A 14,251-nucleotide genomic window follows, 5' to 3' on the forward strand; every position below is an offset into this window, starting at 1 on the left:
CTGGCATCCATCATAACGCTGACATGCAGTATGTGCCAACTACTTCCTAGCATGACTGAATATAAAGAGATCACACTACTGCCCCATACATAAATGATAGGAACTCAGACATGATTCTGACTGAATTAGAAAAATGCGTCTTATGATAGAAATTATAGTCTTTTGTCTGTAATAACATATTAGTTTTCTAAGCATAGTAACATAGAAGCAACAAACTAAGCTAGAAACCCTAGAGCATAGCATTTGAATCAAAGGTTGCCACCTCTCTGCAGTGCCTCTTCAGATGGGGCTGTGTGTGACAAACAGGTTTCCCAACTAATATTGCAAAAACAGGGTGTGGCGAGGTGGTGTCAGCTGCCAGGAGAGCATCTATTTTGTGTATCTTCAGCCATTTGAAAAATGCTCTGATGCTTTGGTAAAATGGCTAAAGGATGCTTTCCTGCTAGGTAGGGCGTTTTCCCAAGTTTCAATACCTGCTTAGACTGGTTCTGCATAGTAAATCTGCAGCAATAGAAGAAAAGAAATGTAGGTGTTAGGAAAAGGTTATTATTTTACTATGTGTACAAGATAGTCAACAAGGTTTATAAAGTTTGAAATAGAGAAAATGATAGCACAAAGTTTCCAACATAAGGGCGATGTCAAATTAACAACACAGCGCTATAAAAAAACAACTGAGACCCAGTGAGGGCCCTGTTCAGCTCAAAAGGAAGCAGGGCTTGAGCTAACAATGGCTTGGCAGATGGGAGGGAGGATGAGGCTCTTTCAAGAAGAATGAGGTGACTTCTGCCAGGCTGCAAGGGACATGGAACATGAGTAACTGTGTAGAGGAAGGAACTGTATTTGACTGGAGAAGTAGAAAAAGGAATTTAAAAAGTGCTGGACTTTTACAGCTAACAGAGACTTAAGAGGAATCTTTCTAAAATCCCTTAATTCTAAAATGGAAAAAAAAAAAAAAAAAAGAAACTCAAAAAAGCCAAATAAGTTTTACACAGAGCTAATGAACAAAATGCTGGCAAAAATTTCAGGTCTCCTTTTCATTAAGCAACAAAGAAAACATGGTACCAGGTGCCAAAGGCGGGGAGGGGGGGGGGATCTAAAGAAATATAGAGTTTTATGTAATAACCTTAGAAGGCTACTGAAGTGATGTGGCACCCAAAAAGGGAAAGAAAAAAGAAAAACAAAGAAAGAAAAAAGAAAAAATGCTAAAAGGCCCCAGAGGGCCAGAAAATTTGCTCAGTGGGTAAAGGCACTTGCTGCTAAGCCTGAAAAAATGTTTGGCTCCCTGGACCCACATGAGAGGAAAAAACCAATTCCTTAACTTTGTCTTCTCCTGCATGCACATGGTAAATAAAATAAGTAAATAAATAAATGTAACAAAGTATGTACTACTACAGAAATACATTATGCATGCACTAGCTGAATTTTTACAACTAAAAAAAAAAAAAGATAGAAGACAAACTCAAAACCAAAAATAGACCCACAGCAGGCACCGTGGAGTTTCAGAGACACTGATGCAGAGCCCACCAACCCTTCAGCTCAGGGGTGTGAGGTCAACAAGGCTTTGCCCATCTTCTTTAAAACAAAGAGAAGAAACAAAAATAAAATCAAAGTAAGTGTTAGTTCAGGGAAATGATGTATCTGACTGGCGAGGAAGTAGTAAGGGGGAAAGGCCTGTAACAAAAACATATTGTTGTCACACAGTCCAAGAAAGGGCAGTTCACAGATCAGGCTGCTCAGGCTTACAGAATTATTCAAATGACAAAAGGGCCAATTAAAAGACATAACTAACAAGCTGTTACAAGTTCCAAGTGCCAGGCAGCTTAGGCTCCCTGACTTCTACCAACAAACCACTGATGGATCTGTGCTTATAAAAACAAAGAAGGAAAGAATTCTGTTTTCCAGAGAAATGTGAACTTCGACATACTTTTTTTTTTTTTTTCAGGAGGAAGATCTGGTTTGATTTTAAATCTCATTACCAATCATCTTGCTCTGCAATCTGTAACATACAACGTCCAGAGAGCAACTGATCAGGAGGCTATCACAAAGTGCTTGTCAGCCAGAGCCAACATCTTTTCAGAGCTCAGTCACCATTTCTGTCAGATGCTTTACCGCTTTGGCAGCCTCCAAATTCAGTCTCAAAATATGTTACCAAAATATCCTTCAAGCCAAGAAGAGTTCTGGTGGGGTTTTTGTTGTTATTGTTGTTTTGTTTTGTTTTTTGTTTGTTTGTCTGTGGTTCTCCAAGACATCGTTTCTCTAACAGGCTGTCCTGGAACTCACTCTGTAGAACAGCCTAGCCTTGAACTCAAGAGATCCACCTGCCTCTGCTGAGATTAAAGGTGTGGGCCACCACCTCCCTGGCCGGAAGACTTTTCTTAAAGCCTTAATCATATTGCAAAACACCGAATCCTTAGAAAACTTCATGCAAATACCCAAAATAATCAGATGATAACAATAATTAGGTTAAAAAAAAAAAAAGCTGGCATGGTTTTCATTCTCTATAATCTTACACAAAAATTTAAAAAAATTAAAATTAAAAATCCTACAGACCATGAATCAAAAATAGTTTTACACAAACGAGCAAATTTGTAGGTTTTGCTGAGGGCATCAGCCGCTTCATTTAACCCCATTTCACCTACAGTAAGAAGCCAAGCTGCTGTTTTCACCAGTTACTAAGAAACAAGATGAAGGGCAGGCTGGACAGGAGCTGCAGAGTCCTCAGTTAAAACTAGTACGTGGCTGCACTACACTACTGAGAATTCTCCAAGTGTCACTAAATAGACAAGAACGGATATCTTAAAATGAGTATCCACAGCTGAGTCGGGGGTTGTGTAGAAAAAAAGACTTACTGGAGCTTGGGGTTGGTTTGCTCCCTTCCTGTCCCAGTACCCATCCCCAAACAGGAAAGAAAGCGCGCCCAGCATAAACACTCAGGCCATTGCTCATGGCTCGTCACCACAACAAACTGGAGGTTAGACCAACGCTCCTGGAGACCAAGTTTCAGGTCTCTTGGTTGCCAAGCACAGAGGGGACTCTTCCCCCACGGAGCTGTTTATAGTGTGGGCCCTCCCAGAGAAAGAGTTTTTAGGGTGTTTCCCACCTTTCCCTTTAATGTTTTTGGGGTTTTATTGGTTTTGACTGTGAAAGTAACGACGGGCTGCAAAAGTTTCCCTTTGAAAAAGATCTCCAGCTTTGCCTTGCAAAGACAAACATATAGGTGGGCTGGTCCCCACATAGCCTCACCATCATCACAAATTACGAACTCTGAAGATTACAGAACATGAGCGAAGAGATAAGAAAAAGCTTCCAAAGCAACCCGACCACTACGGATTTTCTCTGGACGCGATTTCCCGGTTCCTAGAGGCACAAATAAGCCCGAACTACAGCGACAGGCAGTGGGGTGACATGCACACACGCACACAAGCTTTTATACAGACAACCTGCCACCGCAGCCCGGGGTTGGGGTGGGGACCCGTACGGTGGGGAGAGGACTCCAGACGGGGCCCTGTCACCTGAGGACAACCGCACACCAGGGAGGGAAGCGGCGGGAGGCAGGGGGAGTTGCCCACTTCTCCCCCACCCCCCACCCACCCACCCACCCCCCGCCACTCAGTCGCGTCCCGCCGCTCGCCGCCAGGCAGCCGGACACCGCGTCCAGGGCCGCGCGGGGCCTGCCCAGGAGAGGCGCCCCGCTCAAGCCGGCCACCCACAGGGGTCCGCGGCTCGCTCGGCCCCAACCCGGGGCGCCGATCCCAGGGCGCCCGGGGCCCCCAGCCCCTACGCCCGACCTGACTCACCGCCGGTGTGTGTGGTTCTCAGCCGCGAGCCGGGGCCGCCGCGAGGAGGCGGCGGAGGAGACGCGATCCGGGGCCCCGCCGCCGGGTCATCATACCCCCCGCACGAGCCGGCCCCGGCCCCGGCCCCCGCCCCCCGGAGCCGTCCCCGCGCCCGTCCCGCGGCCGGAGCCTCGCCAGCCTCCCGCCTGCCCCGCCGCCCGGCCCCTTCCCGCCGCCGCCGCCGCCGCCTCAACGCCGCGCGCTCCCGCCTCGGCCTCCCGCTGCCGTCCGGGGCCACAGCCCGGCCCTTCGCTCCGCAGCCGCCGTTGTCACCAGACCCGACGAGTAGAGCCCCGAACGCCCGCCTTCATCCGGCCGGCCCCGCCTCGCCGGAACCATTCAGCCACCTAGCGCCATGACACCTACTGAGGCGGAAGTGCGGAGGAGCGGGAGGGCTGAGATCACTGCATCTTGCGTCTGGCCGCGGGTGTGGGTGGGCCTCCGTGGGGAGCCAGTGTGGACGGCGTGGGTGGGGATCGGATTCCCCGACCCCTCCGCACAGCAGTCTCCGAGAGGTGGTTTACCGGAGTTTGGTGGCGGTCGGGTTTCCCGCTATTAGATGTCATCTCAGCCAGTGTGACATCACCCCCAAACCAGTGTGATTTTCCCCCCACCCCACTCCCCTTCTAACCGCATCCTAGCAATTGGGCAGCGCGGGGAGACTTAAACTACCTGGGAAGCCCGGTAGTTTATACAATTGCTCGCTGCCGTGTAGAGGCTGTATGGCAGCGGAAGGGGTTTGGATGCCTCCCTATACTAAAGCCCTCCCATTGCAGAATCTGTTAGGAGAAAAAGAAAACTACTTTGAGCTCAGCTCCTCAATGCATGCAATAAACAATAACTTAGCTCAACAGAGAGTAGAAAGGCGGAGGGTTCACAAACAGCGCGTTGGACACAATGCTCTTAAGAAAATGGACCCTGAAATTAGGTTATCTTTGTAGACAGTTACCAACTCAACCTCAAGAGATTCTGAGGGACCTAAGATATGCCTTCTGCTGTGTACACAAAGAAGCCTTGTATTGGAAGAAACCAAACAAACATAACAACAAAAAAGGCTGAAGCCGGGTGGCCCACGCCTTCAATCCCAGCACTTAAGAGGCAGATGCAGGCTACTTGCTGTGAGTTCGAGGTCAGCCTGGTCTACAAAGCGAGTCCAATACAGCCAAAGCTACACAGAGAAACCTTGCCCCCCCCCCAAAAAAAAGAAGAAGAAGAAGAAGAAAGAAATTAAAGGAAAAAGAAAAGAAAAGAAATAGAGAAAAAATTAGCATTAAAAGTACTGCCAGAAGCCAGGTGTGGTGGTGCACGCCTTTAATTCCAGCATTCGGAAGGCAGAGGCAGGCGGATCTCTGTGAGTTCAAGGCCAGCCTGGTCTACAAGGTGAGTCCAGGACAGCCAAGGCTACACAGAGAAACCCTGCCAGGCGTGGTAGTTTATGACTGTAAGGCCAAACCTTGGAAGATGCAGCAAGAGGATCACGGAGTTCCAGGCCAGCCTAGACTACACAGTGAGCTCCCATGCAGTCTGAGTGATAAGGTGAAATCCTGTCTCAAAAAACCCAAACAAACAAATCCCAGGACTCAGGAGGCAAAGGTAGATGGATCTCTGTGAGTTCCAGGACAGCTTGATCCATACAGCGAGGTCCTGCCTAAGAGGGAAAAAAAAAAAAAAAAAGAGAGAGAGAGAGAGAGAGAGAGAGAGAGAGAGAGAGAGAAGAAGCTGAAGAAGGAAAGAATAATTCATGTGTTCCGTCTGACAAGTACTAAAGTCAAACATGTTCTGAACCCCCAAAGCGACTGTCCACTGCCATGGGTGTTCACTTGTACTCTCTGAGTAGGGAGCAGGTCTCGGAGACGCCTTTCTACCAGTTATATTTCTCAGACCTCACTCATCCATCCTTGATGTCTTTGGATCTTCACCTCACAATTTTTTTCCCCTCAAATATCCTACAATGCCTTTTAAGGAAAGTCATTTGAGTTTCTCCTCTTAACACTGGGAACAGGGAAGTTCATTTCCCTGGAGAGCCAGGGTTAGCAAAAAACGTTCAGTCCCACAGGACAGACTCTTTTGCTTATTTTCAAAGAAACTTCCTCCTTGGCTGTTTAGAGAACATAAAGTCCTCACAGTGGGCTGGTCTTGGAAATATCAAGACACAAGAATGAATGAGCACGCCTTCGCAGGGAGCCAAGAAAAGGGCAGAACCCCAAGGCCTGGTGTAGAACAGATACTGCTTAACAAGCAGGCTTTAGTCATGAAGTGCTCTGTGACTGGCTCCTAATCTTCTCTCTCAAGTTATGTCCCTTTTGTGTTTTAAAAGCATCTCAAGTTTTACCTGTCAAGAGCTTTTCCTGCCTGACTCCTGTATTTAATTCAGCACCATCCTCTGCCTGTTTATTTGTACCTTTGTTACAATAATTAGTCTCTATTTTCACTGTTCTTAACTCATTTCCTCAATCTGTCTCAGTCCTCGGGAACTTGTAAAGGTCGAGGTTTTTTTCCTTGCTAATGTCATTCGCTCATTCACCCGACAAGCTCCTTATGCCAGGCACTTCATACACACTGGTTCAGATGAAAGATGAGCAAGATCCAGCCTCTTCCCTCCCAGAGTTCTCAGTCTAGTAAGAAAAACGCACACAAATACACATGACTTGAATAACGGAGTCAGAGAAGGTATCCTAGCAGCATGTTTTAGTCAGCAGTGCTTTAAAGTTTAGTGCCTCTACAAGTCTGCTTTCCACTCAACAGATCCACAGACTGTTTCCTGTGTGCAGGTCATTGCTAGAAATGAAGGCGGAAATGGCACAATCTATGCACTGCAGGAGCTTTTGGTCCAGCTCCCCCAACTGGATAGGGATTGATTGGGAAGGCAGGCAGTCTTGGGTTTTGAAGAGTAGAGAGGCTTGATCAGAGCAGTAATTAGCGGTAGTGAGGAAGCCAGCTGTCTGGAACCGGAGAATGGCTGGAGATGAGGCAGATGAAGTATTCCCTCCCCAGACAAGGGCAGAGCAGCTGGAAAAGGAGCTGTGGCTGCTAGAAATTGGAAGGGCGGAGCCTGAAGTCAGTTCTGGAGGTAAGAAGTTACGTGCAGCCAGACTTGGCACCTGGCGATAAGCCCAGCGCTTGTTTTGTTTTCGAGGCAAGGTTTCTCCATGTGTATAACCTTGGTGTCCTGGACTAGCTCTGTAGACCAGGCTGGCCTCGAACTCATAGCAACTGTCTGCCTCTGCCTCCCTGAGTGCTGGGATTACAGGCATGGGCCACCGCGCCCGGCTGCAGTCATATTTTGATTAAAAAGGAGTCTTAAGTCTCTAGTTAAATAGAGACTAGAGCTTTACAATAGAAGACTGCAACCTCTCATCAACCTTCTGCATTTAGATGCTCTTTTAAATGATACAGAATATTACAATGCTGAATTAAGTGAATTGGCCCAATTCAGACTGGGTTTAACTAGGATGTACCCTGCATGATAGCATCAAGAGAGAGGACATCCCTGGCCTGAAGCTCTTCCATTTAAGCTATCCCCCTCCACAGCCAACAAAGTAGGTGGAACTCAGAGAGCACACAACAGCCATTCCGCCTTATTATATCTTACGGATCTCTCTGCTAACATGCAGATACTCAAAGACCAAGAGCTGCATTTTTCTGTATATGTACTATTAAATTTTTATCATCATTCAAAATAACTAAAGTAATATTAAGTCCTCTCTAATAAATTATATTTTTCTCATTGAAGAATCCTAGTCTCAGCCAGGTAAAAGACTTAAGGTGATCGTGGGCTAGAGGAATGGCTCAGAGGTTAAGAGTAATCTCAGCACTCCAGGCAGAGGTGGGCAGCTCTCTGAGTTCAAGGCCAGCCTGGTCTACAAAATGAGTTCCGGGACAACCAGGACGACGCAGAGAAACCCTGTCTCAAAAGCAAAACAAAAAAATGAGCCTGTTCTCCGTTCCACACTAGGATCACAGCAGTGAACCAAACAAGCTAAAACCAAACGCCTTGTCATTTGCAGTCCAGTAGAAACGGGCACACAAGAAACCAAGCTATGGCTTGTACTTTGCAAAAGTGTAAGTGTTCTACGAGGAGGGAAAAGAGAGGGGTTAGGGAACACAGGCAGGTGGTTGCAATTTTAAATAAGGTAGCTGTGTCAGCCTTCCGCTGGTAGGACAAACTACTCAACTTAAACTATGTGAAAAGGGAAAAGATACAGTTTGAGCTGTGGTTTCAGAGGTCTCAGTCCACAGCTTCTTGGCCCATCACCATGGGCTTCTGTGGGGCGCCCATGGCAGAGCAAAGCTGCTTGCCTCATGGGAGACATGAAGCCAAGAGACAGAGAGGAAGGAAGATAAATCCTTCCTAGGCACTTCCTCCCAGCAGGCTCCATCTCCTAACAGCCCATTCAGCTATGAACTCATTAATGGATGAAGTTAGCATCTTTTCATGATCCAACATCCAAGGCGGGAACCAAACCTTCAAAACATGGCTAGGGTTGTGTGTGTCATAGCTAAACTAAAACAGTAACCAAGGAAAACCTTGCTGGGCAATAAAACCTTGAGGGAGTTGAGGGAGCCACGTGCCAAGTGGAACACTGTAGGGAGAGGGAACAAGAGAAGTGTTTGCCGCTTCCCACACCGGGGTAACCGCAAAGTTAGTAGGTAAAGGTGGTATGCAAAGCGCTCAAGGACCTTTGACTCCTATGAGTAAGTGCCTCTGGAGGATTTAAACAGAGAACTAGTGTAATCTGACCTGTATCGTCCTTGCTGCGGGCACTGGGCTGTGTGTTTGGGGAGCAGAGAGGAGCAAGCGTGGAAGCAGGAGAATGCTCAGGAGGACTGTGGTGGCTCAAAGAAGACACATAGGTTTCTTCAAGGGCCCAGGAGGTGAAGTGGTGAAAAGCAGTAAGATTTAGGGTCGTGTCCAGGTCAAGTTCACAGGATTTGCTGGCAGTGTGGTGAGAAGGGAAATAAAAGAGAAAGGACTGAATTCTCACCTGATTAATGCTGGCACTCAGGATGTACACAGGATCACACAGGGTGATCTCTGTGAGCTGGAAGCTGGCCTGGTTTATGTAACAAAGTTTGAGACTAATAAGGGTTATAAAGACCCATCTAAAAGAAAACAAAACACCACCAACAACAACCCAGTGAACTCTGGGACTAGAGAGAGATGGCTCAGTGGGTAGAAGCACTTGTTGCTCTTGCAGAGGACACAGGGTCAGTTTCTAGACCAACATGGCAGTTCACAATCATCTGTAACTCCAGTCCCAGGGGGATCCAATACCCTCTACTGCCTCCCATCAGGCACCAAGTACATATGTGACACACAGACATGCATGCTGGTAAAACACTTACACATAAAATACTTAATTTACTTTTTTTTGAAAGAGGGTCACACTATGTAGTCCTAGCTGCCCTTAAACTGGATATGTAGTCCAGACTGGCTTCGAATTGAGATTTTCCCATCTGTGTTTCCCGAGTGCAGGGATGAAAGGCATACACCCCCATGCCTGGACTAAAAAACAATAAATAAAGCTGGGCATGGTGGTGCACGCCTTTCATCCCAGCACTCAGGAGGCAGAGGCAGGTGGATCTCTGTGAGTTCAAGGCCAGCCTGGTGTACAGAGAGAGTTCCAGGATAGCCAAGGCTTCACAGAGAAACTGTCTCTAAAAAACAAAAAACAAGAAAACTAAAACAACAACAACAACAACAAATAAATAAGTAAAAGAATGAGAAATGGACACTGTTAGAGAAACAGTGAGATTTGTCAGCAGTGTCGAAGGCCATTTAATGTGTAAGATCTTGACGTTGGCCCTTATAGGACAAGCCTGCAATCCCAGCACTCAGGGGCTAAGGAGGAGGAGCATGAGACTGAGACATGCCTACATGGTGAGATCCTGGATTATAGGAGAGATAGACATGTTTTTGTGTTGATCCCAAGTGTGGAATGGGGAACAGACTTGTGAGAGAGCAGGGTGTTTTTCCACTTAGAAGTCGAACCACTTGGTGGGGGAGCTTGGATGTTGCCAGCTGAAAACATCCCAGTAGAGACTCTGATTATATATATATCCCCAAAACAAGAGGCTAGAGAGAGAGAGAGAGGACTTGGGATTGTTTTGGCTGTTCATCAACTGCTCCAGGCAAAACTTCAAGGCTTTGGATTCCAGCTGAGGCATCAGGTTCTGGTTGCTCCAGGTCCCAGCAGCAACTTTGGTGGGATTGCTGGTTTGCTAAGTTCCTGCTGACCACACCAGGAGAATCGTTCCTCGGAACTAATATCCTTAAGGTTTCATTATTGTGTTCTTTAATCTCCTTTTCCTATTGTTTGGGTTAGTTGGGTTGTAAGGGAGGTAGGCTTGTTTAATAAGTTCATATTAAAATGTAGTTGTTGAGAAAATTGAGCCTACACTGTATCCAGATGGAAACAAAGGGCTGTAAAAATAACTTTTATTGGCCTGATATGACTGTAAGCCTAAATTTACTGCCTCTTGTAATCTAGGCCTAGTCCTAGAAGCTTTTAGGCTCTGTACAATCTGATCCAGGCCTGGAATGTTTCAGCCTCTGAGACTTACCACTGAATAAGCTCACCCTTTCTAGTGCTTTCTGAACTCTGGCTGGCTGGTTCAACTCAGTTGTTCTGACTCAGACCCTTCTCCAAGATGACTGATTCAAGCTGGCATGTCCCTCGGCCTCTGAACTACTCTGCCTGGCCTCAAACTAGCTCTACCAATGTTTTCATCTTCCGGCTCCTCATTTTCTGTCTCGTTCTGCCTTTATCTGTGCCTAGTTTTTTCTTTCTTCAACCTGTCTCTATAGAACTTTCCTGTAAAACTGCCTCTGAATTCCACTAACTGAACTGCCACGAACTCAACTCTACTGCACTGCCTCTCAAATCACTGACTCAACCAAACTGCCTGAACAGAACTGACTAGATCTCAGAGCTCTGCGTGCCTCTGTCTCCTGAGTGCTGGGATTAGAGGTGTGTACTACCACACACGTGGACCTAAGCTTTTCTTTACCTGAGACTTGCTCTATACTAGGCTGGCCTTGAACTCAGAGATCTGCTTGCTTCTGTCTCCTGGGATTAAAGGCCTGTCTGTATTCCAGCCAGATCACATAGACCTAGAAAATCCTTTACTGTGATCTCTTGCCAGAGCAGCCACTTCCTGATTTAAAATTCCTCTACAGAGGGTTGGAGAGAGGGCTCAGCAGAGGACTGGGCTTTGGTTTCCAGCATTCACATGGTAGCTCACAGCAATGTGAGACTCCACTTCCAGGAGATCCAACTTACAACCATAACACAACCATAGGAAGGGAATTTTGAGGCTAAGTATGGTAGTTCCCACCGGTAACCTCAGCACACAGTTGCCTGAGAAAGAAGACAACAAATTCTGGGCTAGCCTGGGACACATGGCAAGACTGTGTGTGTCCCTGTGTATAGACATATATGGAGGCCAGAGGTTGATGTCAGGTGTTTTCCTTAATTTCTTGCCATTTTATTTATTTTTTGGTTTTTCAAGACAGAGTTTCTTTGTGTAACCTTGGTTGGTCTGGACTCTATTTGTAGACCAGGCTAGCCTCGAACTCACAGAGATCCACCTACCTCTGCCTCCTGAGTGCTGGGATTAAAGGCATATGTCAGCACTCCTGGCTCCCAGCAGGTTAATCTACAATGCTGGGATTAAAGGTATGGGTCACCACGCCCGGCTTTTGCCATCTTATTTTTGAGACAGGGTTTTCCACTGAACCTAGAACTAGACTGAGTAGTCAGCATGCCTTGGGGCTCTGTGTGTCTGAGCCTTGCCAGCAGCTCTGGGAAGAGCATCCTACCTACGCTTGGGTACTGGGGTTCTAAACTCAGGTTTCATGTTTTCATGTCAGGCTCTTAACTAACTGACACATTTCCCAAGATCTTGTTTTAAAATAAAATAAAAAAGTAGCCTGGAAAGGGGTGGGGTGCACCGGGGCGCCCGAAGAGACTGACTCAAGGGATGAGGCCCAGCAGCAGGAGCGGCAGTACAAGCTACTATCAGTGCTGCAGCCTGGCTATCAGCTGGACCAGGCGGTCAAGGGGGCTGCCCATCTCCTTTCAGCAGTGCCTGACCTACAGCACGCTCAGCAACTTGGCCCTGGCGCTGCGCGACGGCACGGTGTTTGAAATTGTGCAGGGGCTGCTGGAGATCCAGCACCTCACCGAAAAGAGCCTGTACACCCAGCGACTGTGGCTGCAGAACACCTAGGCAGACTCTGAGGCAGAAACATCTGGAAGCCCAGCAGTCCTGACGGTCCCACAACTTGCTCCAGGCAGCCCAGCCACGTGAGCCAGAGGCCTTGGAACATCAGATCTGTAGGAGCAACAGGCAAAGGACCTCAAGATGTCTTGGAGCTGGACCGGAAGATTGCTGACTAGCAGAGTACACTGGAGAAGGCATGGGTAGCTGATTTCTAAATGACCATGACAACTGTAGATAAACCTACTTACTGGGAGCCAGACGGGGTGGCGTATGCCTTTAATCCCAGCACTCGGGAGACAGAGGTGGGCGGATCTCTGTGAGCTCGAGGCTAGCCTGGTCTACAAAGTCTGGACCAACCAAGGCTACACAGAGAAATCCTGTCTCGAAAAACCAAAAAACAACAAGAAAAAAGACGAACTTATTGGAACTCACCAGGAAGCTACAGCAGAGGGGCTGCTAAGTGGGACAGGCGGCCCTGCGAACCTTGTTGGGGGGCGGGTCCCTGCTGTGCTCGCTTGCCTGTGTGGGATCTTTCTGAGAGGCTGACTAGACTTTGACTACACCAGCCGCCATTCACTGTGCAGATTTGGAGGGGACGGGTCCAAGCAATAGGAACGGTGTCATGAAAAGGCCCCATGACTGAATGTTGAGTGGGACCATTGGTTCCGGCACTTTCTTCTCTGGGCACATCTCATGTTCCCTCCAGGCTTGGGTTCTGTCTTGTTCTGACATGGGCCCTTCTTGACAGCCTCAGCCCTGGGTGGAAGAAGCTCCAAAGCCCAAGCCCTGTATGGCCTAGAAAAATAAAGACCACAACACATGGCTTGTGTCAAAAAAAAAAAAAAAAAAAAAAGCCTGGAGTTATTTCTCCAAAAACATCCAGCTGTTCCAGTGGTGGTAGAGTAGATACTATGATTTATCCAGATGTGGGGCTCTTCATTTATCTTTTTTGCTTTTCTGAGACATGGTTTCTCTGTGTAACAGCCCTTGGCTGTCTTAGACTAGCTTTGTAGACCAGGCTGGTTTCAAACTCACAGAGATAAGCCTGTCTCTGCCTCCCAAGTACTGGGATTAAAGGTGTGTGCCACCACGCCTAGCTTCAGATGTAGGCTTTTTAAAGCCAGAGGGTGGCATTATCCTGATGGCTCATGGGGTACAGCCAAGTAAAGGCAGGAATCTAAGCTTTCAGGAAGGTTATGAAATCAGACACAGGCCAAGCAGATATTTGAGCAAGTTAACTGTGAGGAAAGGAAAAAAAAAAAAAAAAAGATTTCAAGCTGAAATTCCAAGTATAGAACAATTTCTGGTAATGATGGATGGGGCGGGGGGGGGGGGGGGAGAGGAAGGGGGTGAAGGGAGATTAAAGCTTTAGAGATAAGAAGTCAAGGAACCTGAGCATCCTTAGTACCGGCATTGTCCAGAATGATGAGTTACGAAGGAGAAGAGCATTCTGAGTTAGTGAGTGACTCCACTTAAAAATCCAGGAGAGGTGAGGATGGTGTAGCCGAATGGCAGCCACTTGAAGGAGAGATGATCACAGGCAGGCCTAGGGTGACAGTCAGGAGGCAGCAAGGAGAGCAAGGAAGACCACAACTGCATTTCCTTTCCCTGAGCTCCGGGAAGAGAGAAGTGTGTTCTACAGTTACGTGGGCTTCATGTAGGTCAGAAGGGCCTTAAATCTAGTATGTGGCTGAGGATGACCTTTGAACTCTTGACCCTATTGCTTCCACCTCTCAAGTGCTGGAATTATAGGAATGCTGTGTCACCTCTGGCAACACGACTTGTCTTTGAGGAGAGGCTGGCCAGAAAGCAGTGTGCTCAGAGGACAGCCAGGCTTCAATTAAGGAATGGGAGGTAAAGGAGACTGTAAGATACTGAAGACAAGGAGGAATTTGCTTATCACAGAGTTAGACCTGAAAGCCTGGTGAAGAAAGGCCTAGGTGACGCTAAGACTTTAAAGACTTGAATTCCTGAGCAACTGGGGCTTAAATTGAGCTGTAAAGTACAGAAACATTTAGTTCTGCCATCCTCGGGATGACAGTGGGCAACCAGATTTATTTCTATATTGCAAGGACATTGCTTCAGGGTGTCATGGCTTGGTACTCTTGATCTCTTCCTGAGGCTTCAAATGTTGCCGCCGTTTACGTCATAAAGGTCTGGGATGACCACTGAGGCGCACAGAAGAGGGA

At 47.4% G+C, this 14,251-nt stretch overlaps 1 protein-coding gene and 1 pseudogene across 1 annotated transcript in view; one reads left to right on the plus strand and one right to left on the minus strand.

Moving 5' to 3' along the window:
* The window catches only part of Hipk1 (homeodomain interacting protein kinase 1), a 49,380-nt gene extending 45,460 nt beyond the window's left edge, over positions 1-3,920 (minus strand). The window contains exon 1 of the mRNA XM_051165966.1: positions 3,798-3,920. The gene's annotated coding sequence lies outside the window, so the exon portion shown is untranslated. The remainder of the gene's footprint in view (positions 1-3,797) is intronic.
* Positions 3,921-6,791: 2,871 nt separating this feature from the next.
* On the plus strand, positions 6,792-12,600 carry LOC127206136 (protein DGCR6-like; annotated as a pseudogene).
* Positions 12,601-14,251: the final 1,651 nt, after the last annotated feature.

Source organism: Acomys russatus, chromosome 23 (assembly GCF_903995435.1).
Source record: "Acomys russatus chromosome 23, mAcoRus1.1, whole genome shotgun sequence".
Lineage (NCBI taxonomy): Eukaryota > Metazoa > Chordata > Mammalia > Rodentia > Muridae > Acomys > Acomys russatus.